Genomic DNA, 13,431 nt, shown 5'->3' on the forward strand with positions numbered 1-13,431 from the left:
TTTTTATTTTATTTTTATTATTTATTTTTGTTTATTAATGCCAGCTCCCTCTGATGGTTTATTAAACCAAGAGTATTATCTTTATATTGTCAGTGATTGTTTTGTTTTCATCTCTTTCTAATTTGGCTTAATAAAGATATTATTATTATTATTATTATTATTATTAGACAATAAACTTGTCATGGTATAACCAATAAAGGTGTGTGATGATGAGCTAGTGTTTGCGGTGAACATAGTGAATCCTGAAGGCGTCAAGATCCCTGAGACTTGGTCCAATCCCCTCCCTTTATGATGGAGTTACAATTATGCTCTGTCGACTATTCAGTCTGATAATTGTTTAAAAATGATTCCTGTGCACCAAGGCACTGCAACCAAGAGACTTATTGTACCATCCCCAGAAAGAAGAAAATCCACTCCTTCTTACTAGGACCAGGACGGAGGCACCGCTGCCATGAGGCTACATACCATTTCCTGTATTGAGGCCAGTTACCAGAATAATCTGATTCCTAACTAATTTGAGGGTTGAAACATGGATCTGTCTACTTCTAAACCTAATAAATTTTTTGCACAGTTCAGAATTCCTGGCCTTCTTTTATACTAATCCACATTTCTTATCGCAAACGATTACTGAATAACAATTTCGGTAATCATTTCTCTTTTTACACGCTATCTTCAAGACTTCCACTCCTTGCACATATGTCTGACTAATCTACCCTTCCGTTCTGGTTAAATGTTTAGAGTTAAAGGATTTTCATTTAAAGAACTTGCCAAGCTTTCGCAAACTTGAAAGGCGGTCTTGTATCTAAACATGAAACAAGTATTCTTCTCACATCCAAATTCATTATATATGTACATGTATTCAATGTACGTATTGCTTAATAAGGAAGGAGAGAACACAGAAAAGGGCATTAAGAGAGAGAACTCAAACTATGGGTTTCCTGTTCCGGTGAAATTTCAATTTCCAAAACTTAACATGAACGCAAAACCTCTTTTTTGCACTAAATGACAGTGTAGCTTTATTTGCGAAGAATTATTTCTTATTGAACTATTAATGAAAAACAAACAATATATTCTGATGTAATATCAACATAGAAAACACAATAAAATATATATATAACAGTATTATCGATTGTATAAAGGTAGGTCTGGTTGACGTCACCTTTCTGCCGCATATAAATTTCAGTTATTCTTTACTATTATACCGCATGGTTAATACATTTGTTTCAGTTTTCACAAAAGAAAGACGGATTATCTAACTGGTATTCTTATTTTCACATCTTTTTCCTCTTTGAGGAAAATGAAAAACAGAATTGTTTAGTTGGCAGAGTGATTATTATAAAAATACTAACGAAAAATTAGATTTTTTTCATAAAATGGGATGCTTGTTTATTATAAGCCGTGATCACCACTAATTAAATGTTCAGTGAAATTACTTTATTTGATTGTGAAACTCCATATTTGTAAAATTATAATAATTTATTGTGTATAAAGAACAGATTTTTCCCAAACAAGTTAAAAAAAAGGACATAATGAGAGAGTACAATGTTAACAGCGTTTATATTTAACTAATACGCTATACTAAATTTGGGTCAATACCTAGTGAGTCATTATTCTTAGTACATGAAACATAAAAATTACCCAAGCCTTAAATTAACCTAGTACGTATTATATCTATTAGGCAATCATTATTATGTAAATAATTTAAAATTAATTATTATGTTGATTTATTGTAAGTAAAATGAGGTAGCAGTTAGTCTTGGATTTGCAGTTATCAGATAACTGTACCCAATCATTATCATTATTATTATCAAATAATTCAATTTAATATTGCTGTCAGTAACAAAATATGATGTGAGTGAAAACAGGATGGAAAAAAAATTCTTCAAATCAAAATTAATTAATTCCATTATTTTAAAAGTTCAAACTGTCAGTATTGAAATGTTTCCCTGCGTGGAGGCAGGAAATTTACGCTAAATACGGTAAATAGTCTTCAGCAGTTCCAGTATAGTATAGTTTCAGCTTGGATTATTACAATAAATATTGGTATCATTAATACTCTATCCAAAGCAATAAATAACTCCAATCATTAGAAAAGAAAAATAATAAAAATTCACCTGTTTAAATTATTATGTATTTTAGTTGGCTTCTGCAGATTACGTTTAGCTCTGATTAATTAAGTGCTGAAAGTGAAAGACAACTCTAGAGGCTGACTTTGAGTTGTTAAAGAAAGGTGATAAAGGTCGATGTACTATTGTGTAATCCCAAGAAGGCGTTTGTCACAAAACTTGAACACTGGCACACATGCATTAAATAATAAGCCACCAAACTATAACCTACGCTATTGCACTCGCGGATTTAACGAAAACAAACCCACTTGAACAAGCGCTTGCATTGGTGTACACACGTTAATGTACGACACAACACTAAAATAAAAATATAAACATCGCGCGCTACTCAGAAGTTAGCGCGGCTACAGTCCCCACCAAAAAGTGTTTCTTCTCGCCGCGCCAATACTACTGCACAACAATAATAACACCGCCCCTCTCACAACAACTCACTAGTAACAATGTTTTCCCTATCGACTTGGTGGTTTTTTTTACCTGTAATTACCACCAAAGATTTCTGTTATTCATCGGCTTCATTCACGTTTCGAAATATTTATTCTAATTATTTAATTGTTTTTCTTGTTATTTTTACCGTTTTATCAGTTCAGAATTCTTACTGCTTGAGGCTTAATATCTAGCCCTTCAAGCTTAGAACCTACTGCCTTCAGGCTTAGTTTCTAGCCCAGTAGCCTAGCCCTGAAGTACCTTCAGTCTTTTTCCAAGAAAAATAAGAGTCATAAAAAATTCTGATGTTCAGCACAATATTACTCTTCATTCTTTGTTTTTTTTATTTTTTAAAATAATAATAAGATTATTATAAATTTTTGCTTTTAGTGGCTTACAAAATGATTCATACTGTGCACTTCGAAGATATAATGAAGGAGAAAAACATTTACGAGCTTGTAAATAGCATGCACCAATCTGTTTTCTTTAAGAACAGCTTAAATGAAAAGAATCGCAACAAAAGAAATACACGATGCAGACTTCTCAAAAGACAATTAGACCACAGATCATCATAAAGAACAAACATCGCATGTATAGTCCAATATCGTACTATGGGGTTCTCCGAAACGGTCCAACCTCCAAAGAATCTAAATCTTGCAATCACAAATCTTTTTCACAATTGTCAATGAACATCTATGTCCAATCGAACCATTCACAAAGATAACCATATTCTTTTCCTTTAACAACAATCCGCTATAAGAAATTTTACACCTTATCTGCACATCCGAACCTTCAGTCTATCGTTCTCCTTTCCCGAACAATGCTCGTAGACATCTTAAGCGCCAATGATCTCGTGATTTGCTCCAGAGAATATATCTGGTTAAAGCTATTAAATTTTCTTAGTCGGAGTATTACCATTGGGTGGTTTTTCTCCTCATTAATTAATAACATTGTACATAACAGCTGAATAACTTATAGCAAAATTTTGCAGTTGTGATAATAATATAAAATAAAAATAAATAAATAAAGAATTAAAACAAAAAAAATAGTGAATAGTTTATAAGGAATCTTCTGTTTCATTTTCAACTGGCAAGAATGGGCAATCTGAATTTATTGTGAGAACGTGGATAGCGATAGGATAGCGATACAGCAGGAAGCTAGTAGCTCTGCACACACAAAAAAAAAATGCATCCACCAGTTACTTCATAAACAATGTTTTCTGGAATGAAAAAGAGTTTCTTTTTACTTATAACTTACAAGGCAAATTGCTAACCAAATCTTCTGGAACAATTGGATGAACTAAATCAAGAGAAGAGGCAACGATTGCAAAAGACAATTTTGGGCAGCAAGCAAAAGATAACTACGTATTTCGAAAAACATTGATAGAGAATCAGTTAAACGGACTTACTATTCTGAGTAAACATATAAAGTTATGTGTGGCACCAATGATGTGGCTTTATTCAAAATTTAAAACAAAAACTACCATCAATTCAATCCTAATGAATACAGATATTAATTCTTTATCCTGCTTCTTGTTATTTCTTTGAAAGCTAAATAAAATTTTTAGTTGTGCCTTTCTCGCTGGAAAGCTGGCTAGCCAAACCTGCTCTGAAATATGAACACAAAGATTTGTGCAATTCTATTCCCCTGATTTGGCACCCTCCACATTTCAACTATAGCCAAATATAAAAAATTGTCACTAGGAAAGTTTTGAGACACGTAAAGAGATAAAAAAAACTTTTGAATTTAAATATTTATACTAAGAAAATTTAAAAAACAAAAACAAAATCTTTTTACTATCATGCCTAGAACGTTGCACCTTATCCTTCAAGATAACTTTTAGTTTTAAGAGGATTTGACTTTATAAATCCACTGCGACTCGACGCTTCGTTATTTCCATCCATAATATAATAATAAGAAAATCCATGTTCGACAGAATATATACGTGAAAAAACAAACAATGCAGAAATGTAAATTAGGCACTATCTTCTACCCATAATGAGTTACATATACGGTTTCTCAGTTAAATATTCATTAAATGTTCTGTTTCTTTCCGAAATTGTTATAACAATTAAAAGTCCATGAAAGAGGGAATTGAATAGTACATTAGCATGTAGCTGTCATGAAGCATGAATACATTGCATGAATAATACAGTCAATGACATAGTTATAGATCAAACTACGCACTAACAGTTACAGACTACTGCGCACAATTTGGGCAAGGTATAGTTTCACGGCTGCCACGCTTGAGAGAACGCCTGGCTAGTTTATTACTCTAGGAAACCTTAAACGATGTAAAATAATAAATAGACAAACTACGAGATAGGGGAAAAAGCAATTGAAATTGTGTACTCAAGTTCTATAAGCAGTTTACAATATTCCTTTTTGCTACCACTGTTCATTTCCAAAGAATCAAGAATCTTAACTTTTTTCAGGAACGATTCTCGCATAGTTATGCTTCTCTTAAAAATGTATTTGATGGGTAACTAATGAAATAAACTACATATGTAAGTGGAATCCAAATTTTCTACTCTGAATGTAGCTATTCCTGAATTCTAGAAAAAGAATGAAATTAAAAAAAAAAAAACAATCAAAAAGTTACAGGAGTAGCTACAAATATTCCAACAAATATTGGTTCCCAACAGTATAAATTTTAATTTTTAACATGAATCTTCATCAAATTATAACAATAGTAGAACAAGAAACTAACAAACTGTACATGAAATGGTGCATGAACAGTCTAAAACGCACCAACCTCACCTTTATGGTCTGAATGGCTTGAACCATGCAATAATAACTGCGGAGCAAGAATGTTCTATAGTTTTTCTCATGTAAAAATTATGCAATATTGTTTATTTCTAACAAAAAGACCAACTCCTAATGTAAATTTTACACCAGAACTTGCACTCGCTTAAGGTAACCTAAGTTGTACAAGCTCTTCTCCAATACTGCGTATAAGACCAGGTTGATAAAGTGGAGCCTAACTCGTCATTAACTGGGCGAAGGCCAGTTACCAGCAGAACTAGTTATTTGCTATTAAAATTTCTCTAATAAAGAAGAACTACATAAGAAGTAATAATTTGCAATGATCCCACTAGATCTTTCTTTTTATTTTATTTCTACAATAAATGAAGCTGATTCAACATGATACATTGTATAAGAACTTGAGTAGTTTGAGAGGAGAATTCAATGGTGAAACTCCCAAAGAAGAACATTTCACTATTGTGCACTGGTACTTCACTAAGAAGATCGCGTGGAGGATTTCTCGGCAATGTATAAGTTAGGAAACTAGAGGATTAGGATGTGAGAAATTGAAGCATGGAATCTATCACAACAGGATCTTACAACTTCAGAAACATAAGGAACAAGGAAGTCTCGGTGCAAGTTTGAGTTTGACACTAAAAGTAAGGAGCATTAGCGATTCGACGGAGTGTTTTTGATTGAAAGGATTGGATTTTGTAGATATTGGAAGCTTTGACTGAGTCCCAAAATTCCTTTCCGTATGTCCAGGCAGGTTTGAGTATCATGGTATAGATAAGTGGTTTGTTTTTAGTGAAAGTTTCGATCATTTAGATAATTTGGAATCGTCTGTTTAGTTCTATCCGTTTGAGTTTAGTATGCAGATTCCAGGTTAGGCGTTTGTCCGACTACATCTTAAATAATTAAAATTAATTAGAAATAAATAAAATTAATAATGATTCAAAATAAAGTAATATTTTACTAGAGTTGGTCAAAGATAATACGTAAGTTTTAATTATAGTTGGTTTAACTGTAAGTTACAATAGTTGTTTAGTTTAGATTAATGGTTAAAAGTGCTCTGGTTAACAGCTATAGTTCTTTGTTATCCACACGAGCGTAACTGAGCTGCCGACTAAACGCGACCTTACTGCGCATTAAATATTACAATGCGCAAGAATTAAAAATAATTAAGAAAAAGGCAGCGAGAGACAGAGAGAGAAAACAGCAATAGAAACGAACGAATGGCGGTGAAATATTGTGGACAAAGAAGGGTTTCTGTTTAATTAAAACGGCTAAGTTCGTTTCAGAAAGTTTGGTACAAGTTATGTTAATGTTTTCTATACATTCCTTTCTCAGATGTGTATTTTATAGACTGAGAAATATTAATCTTGTATTAATGTTCACGAGATAGAAGGTAACCTAGTGTATTATAACAGAATACTACTACTATAATGTGTTTTTAATATAAAGTTGATAAGTAGATATGTGTCATGATGCTACAGGATGCTGGCACAAATTTTACTATCAGATATGAAATACTTTATCTCAGTGAAATAATGTTTCACGAAGCAGAAAATTAGCGCAATTTATACCGGCCACTAAACCGAAGATTTTCTCACGAACTGGAAACGATCCAGCTGGAATTACACTGGCAAGCCTTTGGGTATCCATATGTTCTCACTCAATCTAGCTTCAGTTATTTCTATGGCAGAAGTATTTTGAGTTGAGGTCCTCCATGTTATTTTTTAATGAAAGAAATGGTGTTTAAGATAGTGTATTTGTTGTTCATACAAAGCAGCTACGGAAATACACAAAATTTTCACACATTTAACAGGGAGCAAAATAATCTCTCGTAACCATAAGTGACCTGCATGCCGAAGAGAGAGTTGTACACCAAGTACTTCAATGCCCTAACTAGGTTCAAATGATCAAAGAGAGGTTGGTGGATTGAACTTTTGAAGAGATGTGCACAACATGAGAGCTCTATTCAGCAGGAAACTCGCAGCTAAAGAGAGCAACATGTTGGTGAGAGTGAGAGGTGAGGGTGAACGATAAGTTCACTAAGAATTTTGGATTATGAGATCCTGTGTGAAGAGGAATTAATGTTGGTAATCATTATTATAAATTTATAATGTTCATAAAGTGTAACTAGTCTTATAGCCAGCTTTGCTGAAGATGGTACTGATTGAACTGTAAATACCAATCAAAACGTCAATATAAACACTGCATAGAGACTTGCTAAAGATTTTTAAATTGCACCGTGTTATTATTATTCTAAATTTACAAATGGTGATAATAGTATTACTGTTTCTCTGATCCCGTGAAAAAGATTTCCATTCAGATATTTGTTTATAGCTGTTAAGAGCAATGTTTTACCAAAATTACTAAATAGTCGATCGAGGATAATATTAATTTTTATTCGAGCTGCTAAAGAATCAATTTGACATCAAAGAATAATTTGTTCTGGAACAGAACCATATATTTTTTTTAAATAAAGAAACAAGATGAATCTAAGATTTTCTTGTATAAACAAAAATAGAATAAGGAGCGAAAAAGAAGAGAATCATTGCAGACTTGTATATCAAGTGGTTGCAGAAATGTGGAAATTTATTTCTTGCTAGCAGTTTCTGGCTCAGTTTCCTGTGACATATATCTCAACATTTTCTTTTCAATATATACATATATCTGCCATACTCTTCTTCTTCCAATGTAAATATGTACCAAAGCCTTGTCATGTTTTTGAAATTTGTTCTTTGAAGCACAAATCATCTGTACAGGACAGTTCTCTGCGCGGGTGTTAGTGGTATTAGTAAAAACAAAAAACATTTGCCAAACTAATACACGTATTTATTTCGTGTTAACTTAACACATACTAACAAAATGTACGAGTATTTAGGTTTATTATCACTTTGAAGTGCGCCAGCACTGTTATCCATTCTTTTCTTTCTTTCGTATTCTGCCTTTTAACTATTTTTATCTGCTAGTAAATTAAAAAACTTTTTAACCTTAGGGCAAGTAATTAATACAAAGGAAAAACTATTTCAGACAAGCTAAAAAATACTGTTTAGAAAATGAAACCGTGTCATTTAAGGTGACAAACCTTCGAGCAGTAGGATAATTGGCCATCTAATAGAATATTCATCGCCGTATATTTAAAACTTTACATCGTAAATGACGATTCGACTTTAAGTCGAAATTCACTTGGAATTTTTGAAAATTTAGTAATTTTTCATCTCTGTGCTTTTTTGCTAAGGTGACAATTTGTAGTGGATAGACCTGAAGTTTTAAGGCTTTCTTATTTCACGCTGGTGCCCATTTATGATAAGCGAAATACATTCCTAATATTTATTAATACTTGTATTACCTTGATTTAAGGAAAAATTGTCATCAAGTAGAGTCCTCCCGCAACTTAAAGCGCTGACGTGAAAAATGAAACTTAATGTTGTCAGTAGATATTTGCAAGAAAAACCTTCGCTAATAGATTCCCTTCCCTTTCACAATTTACGAGGATTGTCTTACTTTTATGGCTTATAAGTAAAATTCCCTTTTGATAAACTTCGGAGACAAATCACCCAAGAAAAACTGAGGAGATAAAGTTTAGGAAAATGAATAAGGTATGTCTTGATTATCGTTTTTAAGAACATACTCTCTGACATTTGTAAGAACAGAGTAATATATTTGACTCGTCTGACGTAAGTGAAATAGTAGCAAATCTGTGTTAATAAAGCTATCTGAAACCTTCAGCTATGGTAATTTTATCTCTGGATATCCCATCTAAGTTTAAACTTGTTCAGTTGCTGAGAAGGCAAAGCGGATCAGGGAAGCTTTGATGTCTTGGTTAAAATATTTCTCTTTGTAATGCTGTATCAGGTAACAAGTAAATCGGGGTTATGATACGCTTGAATTATAATTATTAAGATCTTGTAAATTGGTATTTACCTAGTTAATAATGTTCGTTTTGGTAAGAAAACAAATAGGTACTACCATTTTCAAATTTCAGAACATTTAAGAAACAAATTTTAGAGGAATATATTATAAAAATTGTCGGAAAAATATTAATATAAAAATCAATCGAAAAAGAGAATCGATCGGAAGCTTAATACTTGAATTATCAGTCATTTTATTCATCCTTATTTTAAAGGAACATGTCTTTTTATCAGAATGATTTATGTCGTGTTTATCTGATGTTTAATGAAGTGAAATGCTAATATCTTTGAATATCAATTGGAATATATCTTTCTTGAATGTAACTAATGAGCCCGCAGTCTGATCTGTTTGTACATTGATAGATGTATCGCTATATTTCAGTACAAATAAAGACTTTAAGCTCCAAGTAACTCACTACTTGAATTCTTATCTTCAAATTCGACAACCAACCGCATTATGTACATTTCATTCATCGAAAATACATTCAATAGTTATTTTTATTACGGTCAAATAAACTCTTCTTAAGCAAATCAAAAAGATATTGCATCAAAATCTTGTTCTCCTTCTGATTCTTTTTCCTGACTTTTTCCAATTTTCATAATTCTTCTCCATTCTCCCCTCAGTCTTAATCAGCTCGTCCACCACATTATTCAACCATTTCATTCCAAGTCTTCCATGGAACCACCCGATCTGCCATTCGCCTCTTTAGGCTCCAAATAGTTCAAGCAATCTGTTTTTAACAGGTAGGCTATAACATCAGATTAGTCATTTATGTACATAGTATAATACTCTTATTTACTTTTTCCTCCTCTTCACAGTTTTCTCTGGAAGAACAACTTATTTTTCTTGATTTCATCCCTCAAGAAAAAAAAAAAAATCTGGTGCTAAAAATGTATAAAAATTGTTATTAAAACTGTCCGGTAGGACAGTTGTATAAGGGTTGACCATCAAAAACTGCACGAAAAAGTGTAACGTTGAAAAACACCCAACTTTGACAATTTTTTTCTATTTTTCTATAAAAGATAAAATTCCCAAATTTTCTTTATAATATAGGGCAAATCCTCCTTTATAACTGTAATTTTTTTGCAACAACCCAGATCTAATAGGTTTTGAGAAAAAAGTTGCCGAAAATGAGCAAAAACGGCTTTTTCAAAAAATGTTCTTGTTCTTGTTGTTGTTCTTCTTCTTCTTCTTCTTCTTGTTACCTTTTTTGTAAACAACGTAGCGCCTAAACGCGTGAACCGATTTTCATGAATGAGGTGTCATTCGATTCGGAATTTTATGTAGATGTGCCTTTTGGGGGTCTCGGCCCTGTACATCGAATGGGAGAGGAGTTAGCCCCCTTTATGTAAGGCCCCCTCCAAAATTATTATTACTAATTACTCTGTAAATCTTGGCCCGATTTTGATAAAATTTGGTAGGATGATAGGGTTAGGGCTCCCCTACCTAACAATAAAGCGACGATCTGCTCTTACACTTGTTAAGGGGAAGTATAGCAATCGTTTCAAATTATCGACACGTGAACCGATTTTCATGAATGAAGTGTCATTCGAATCGAAATTTTGTACAGATTTGTACTTTAAAAGTCTCGACGCTATGCCTCATAAGGAGGGGAGTTCGCCCCACCCAAATAAGGCCCTTTCTAAAACTATTATTACCAATATTTCTACAAAGCTTAGTCCGATTTTGATAAAATTTAGCTCAAATAAGTGGTTAAAGCTCCTCTACGTGGCTGTGAAGTGCCATCATGCTCTTACACCTACTAAGAGGAAGTACTGCAATCGTTAAAATTATCAATGAGTGAACCGATTTACATCAATGAATTGTCGTTCGATTCAAACTCTTTGCCTTTTAGGGAGAAGTACTGTAATCGCAGTTTATTTTTCTTGCTCCTCTTAAAAGGAAGTACTGAAATCGCAGTTTAATTTTGCTATTTACGTACAAATACCTTCCTATTTTATTCAAAACGCTTTCTCAAAAAAATGGTTATTGAGGATGGTTTGGGGACCGCAACTATAATCATTCTTTAAAAAGATCTCTCCAGTGGTAGTTACGGTTCCGATTTAACGCCTTATCAGGTTATAATGATAGAATAGCTTATTCCAAATTTTAAAAAATCTGTAAAGCAGACGTAACTTTGCAAATAGACAAAAAGGAAAATCTATCCAAAAGGTACAAAAATCTCCTTAACAAAAACTTACAGTTTTAAAAGTTAAGTATAAGGGTTGATTAAACGCCAAAAGGTACACAAATCAGCAGTTCCCAACATTTCATTAATACTTCATTGATATAATTTAAGTAATTTTACTGCATTAACTTTTCCTTCACATTTTTTAGAATTTATTAGATGTCACAGACCCTTATGCTGGCCAGTTCATTCATAATATTTTTTTATTATAATTATGATAAAATGAGTGATGAATTATTCTGAGTAGTCACATATACATGCATGTTAAAGTAGAAAAAAACAAAGTTAGAGTCGGCCACTTTTTAAATTTCAATCACGGAGGATTCAAAACAATATTTCAGTCTTAAATTCGTCTTACCGAAATATTCGTGAGCACAAATAACATACATTTAATAACAAGTAGATTATTCAACAATATTTACTCATTTCTCAATTGTAATTTAATTTAGTCCCCCTAATTTTACTTATGGTAAAATACTGGAATAATTAGCTGTCCTAAAAATATGCATATCTTTATTTTCTTTATTTTATATTACATATATATAACATTGTGGGAAGAACACCTAGATTGAGAATGTAATTGAAGAAAACTATATTATTTGCGATAAAGCCAGATTATTTATTACTTATTATTACAAACGTTTGTCTACAACATAAAATAACAATTACTTTAATCGAAGAATGAACTTAAACCAATGATTTTTATTTAAAAATAAAAATAAATGCATAAAATCATTGATGTAAAAAAAGTTTATGAATTTTTTAGCCTCTTATTTTTTTTATATTTTTTATAACGTTTTCTTTTTCACCTGTGATTAATAGTTTGATTATTATAGATAAATAGATATTACAGTCAATCTAAGTTAAATGGTGTGCTACTTGAGTAAATATTTTGTAGACGAAAATGGCCAGCATAAGGGTCTGTGACATCTAATAAATTCTAAAAAATGTGAAGGAAAAGTTAATGCAGTAAAATTACTTAAATTATATCAATGAAGTATTAATGAAATGTTGGGAACTGCTGATTTGTGTACCTTTTGGCGTTTAATCAACCCTTATACTTAACTTTTAAAACTGTAAGTTTTTGTTAAGGAGTTACTATCATGCATTGTTCTTTTTATGTTTCGAGTTTCATTTGATAAATTGTTTTTCTTATTGTAAAAGTGACAAATCCCAGCTAATGGTGTAAAACTCTAAAAAGTTTGTAATGAACTAATAAGTATTTTTGTCAACTTTATTGAAATCTAAAAGGAATTAAATAAGTTCTAGGATGAAGTAGTTTCCTTTTTCAGAAAATAAAATTAGATTCAAGTAAAATGATACAGAATTGTATTCCACGCCGCCTTTTAGTTTGTTCTCAAAAAAACAGATTGAAGACAAAATTATTTAAAAAAAGAGTTGAAAATGAGTACCACAGCAGCATAATCAAGATGAATGTGTAAGACGACAGTAAGGTTTATACAAAATGAATAAAAAGAAAATGCAGTATTAAAGCTTATAAGAAACCAAATAAATAAAATATTCAGGCAAGATAAAGAAGCTGATAAGTCAGGGTGGAAGTTGTTGTAAATACTTCCATGGCAACATCAAAATGAGAACAACTTCAACAATACTCTATCATCTGTCTGACAGCAACATCTAACGTAATAGCGTTATTTTTCAACTTCTACACAACTTTGTAATACTGGAAATGTAAAATTTAATAACAAAAGGTTTTTGTTTTAAGTAATAATAATGATATTGTGCTTTAAGATGTCTCGTCAGCTGGGTCTTTTGCAGCTGTAAGAACGTGTTGTTGTTCCAGTCAGCATAAATGCACTCTCGTTCTAAATAATTGTAACTTTGGGTCGTTGCCGAAAATATTAACAATAATGTTTTAATAAAAATGAAATAAAGTAAATAAATAATCACAATCGTTAATCATTTCTTACTCATCAAAAGAATTAAATGTAATAATTATTATCAATCACAAAAAAATCTTTGCCATATCTGAAATTCGAATCGGAGACGCTATTGTTAGAAAAACAA

General features: G+C 31.9%; 1 protein-coding gene and 1 long non-coding RNA gene across 7 annotated transcripts in view; one reads left to right on the forward strand and one right to left on the reverse strand.

The window, feature by feature from the left end:
• The window catches only part of LOC141453690 (uncharacterized), a 493,018-nt gene that overhangs the window by 335,742 nt on the left and 143,845 nt on the right, over positions 1 to 13,431 (reverse strand). For 3 of the 6 annotated variants that reach the window (XM_074127183.1, XM_074127186.1, XM_074127185.1), the window contains exon 1: positions 2,115 to 2,501. The exons of the other annotated variants lie outside the window; for them this stretch is intronic. The gene's annotated coding sequence lies outside the window, so the exon portion shown is untranslated. Of the gene's footprint in view, positions 1 to 2,114; positions 2,502 to 13,431 lie in introns of those variants that run through there. 6 annotated transcript variants of the gene reach the window in all.
• Positions 1 to 13,431, forward strand: part of LOC141453696 (uncharacterized) — a 118,940-nt gene that overhangs the window by 29,357 nt on the left and 76,152 nt on the right. The gene's annotated exons all lie outside the window — the stretch shown is intronic.

Source organism: Rhodnius prolixus, unplaced genomic scaffold (assembly GCF_049639745.1).
Source record: "Rhodnius prolixus isolate KJV_2025 unplaced genomic scaffold, Rpr scaffold_3, whole genome shotgun sequence".
Taxonomy (NCBI): Eukaryota; Metazoa; Arthropoda; class Insecta; order Hemiptera; family Reduviidae; genus Rhodnius; species Rhodnius prolixus.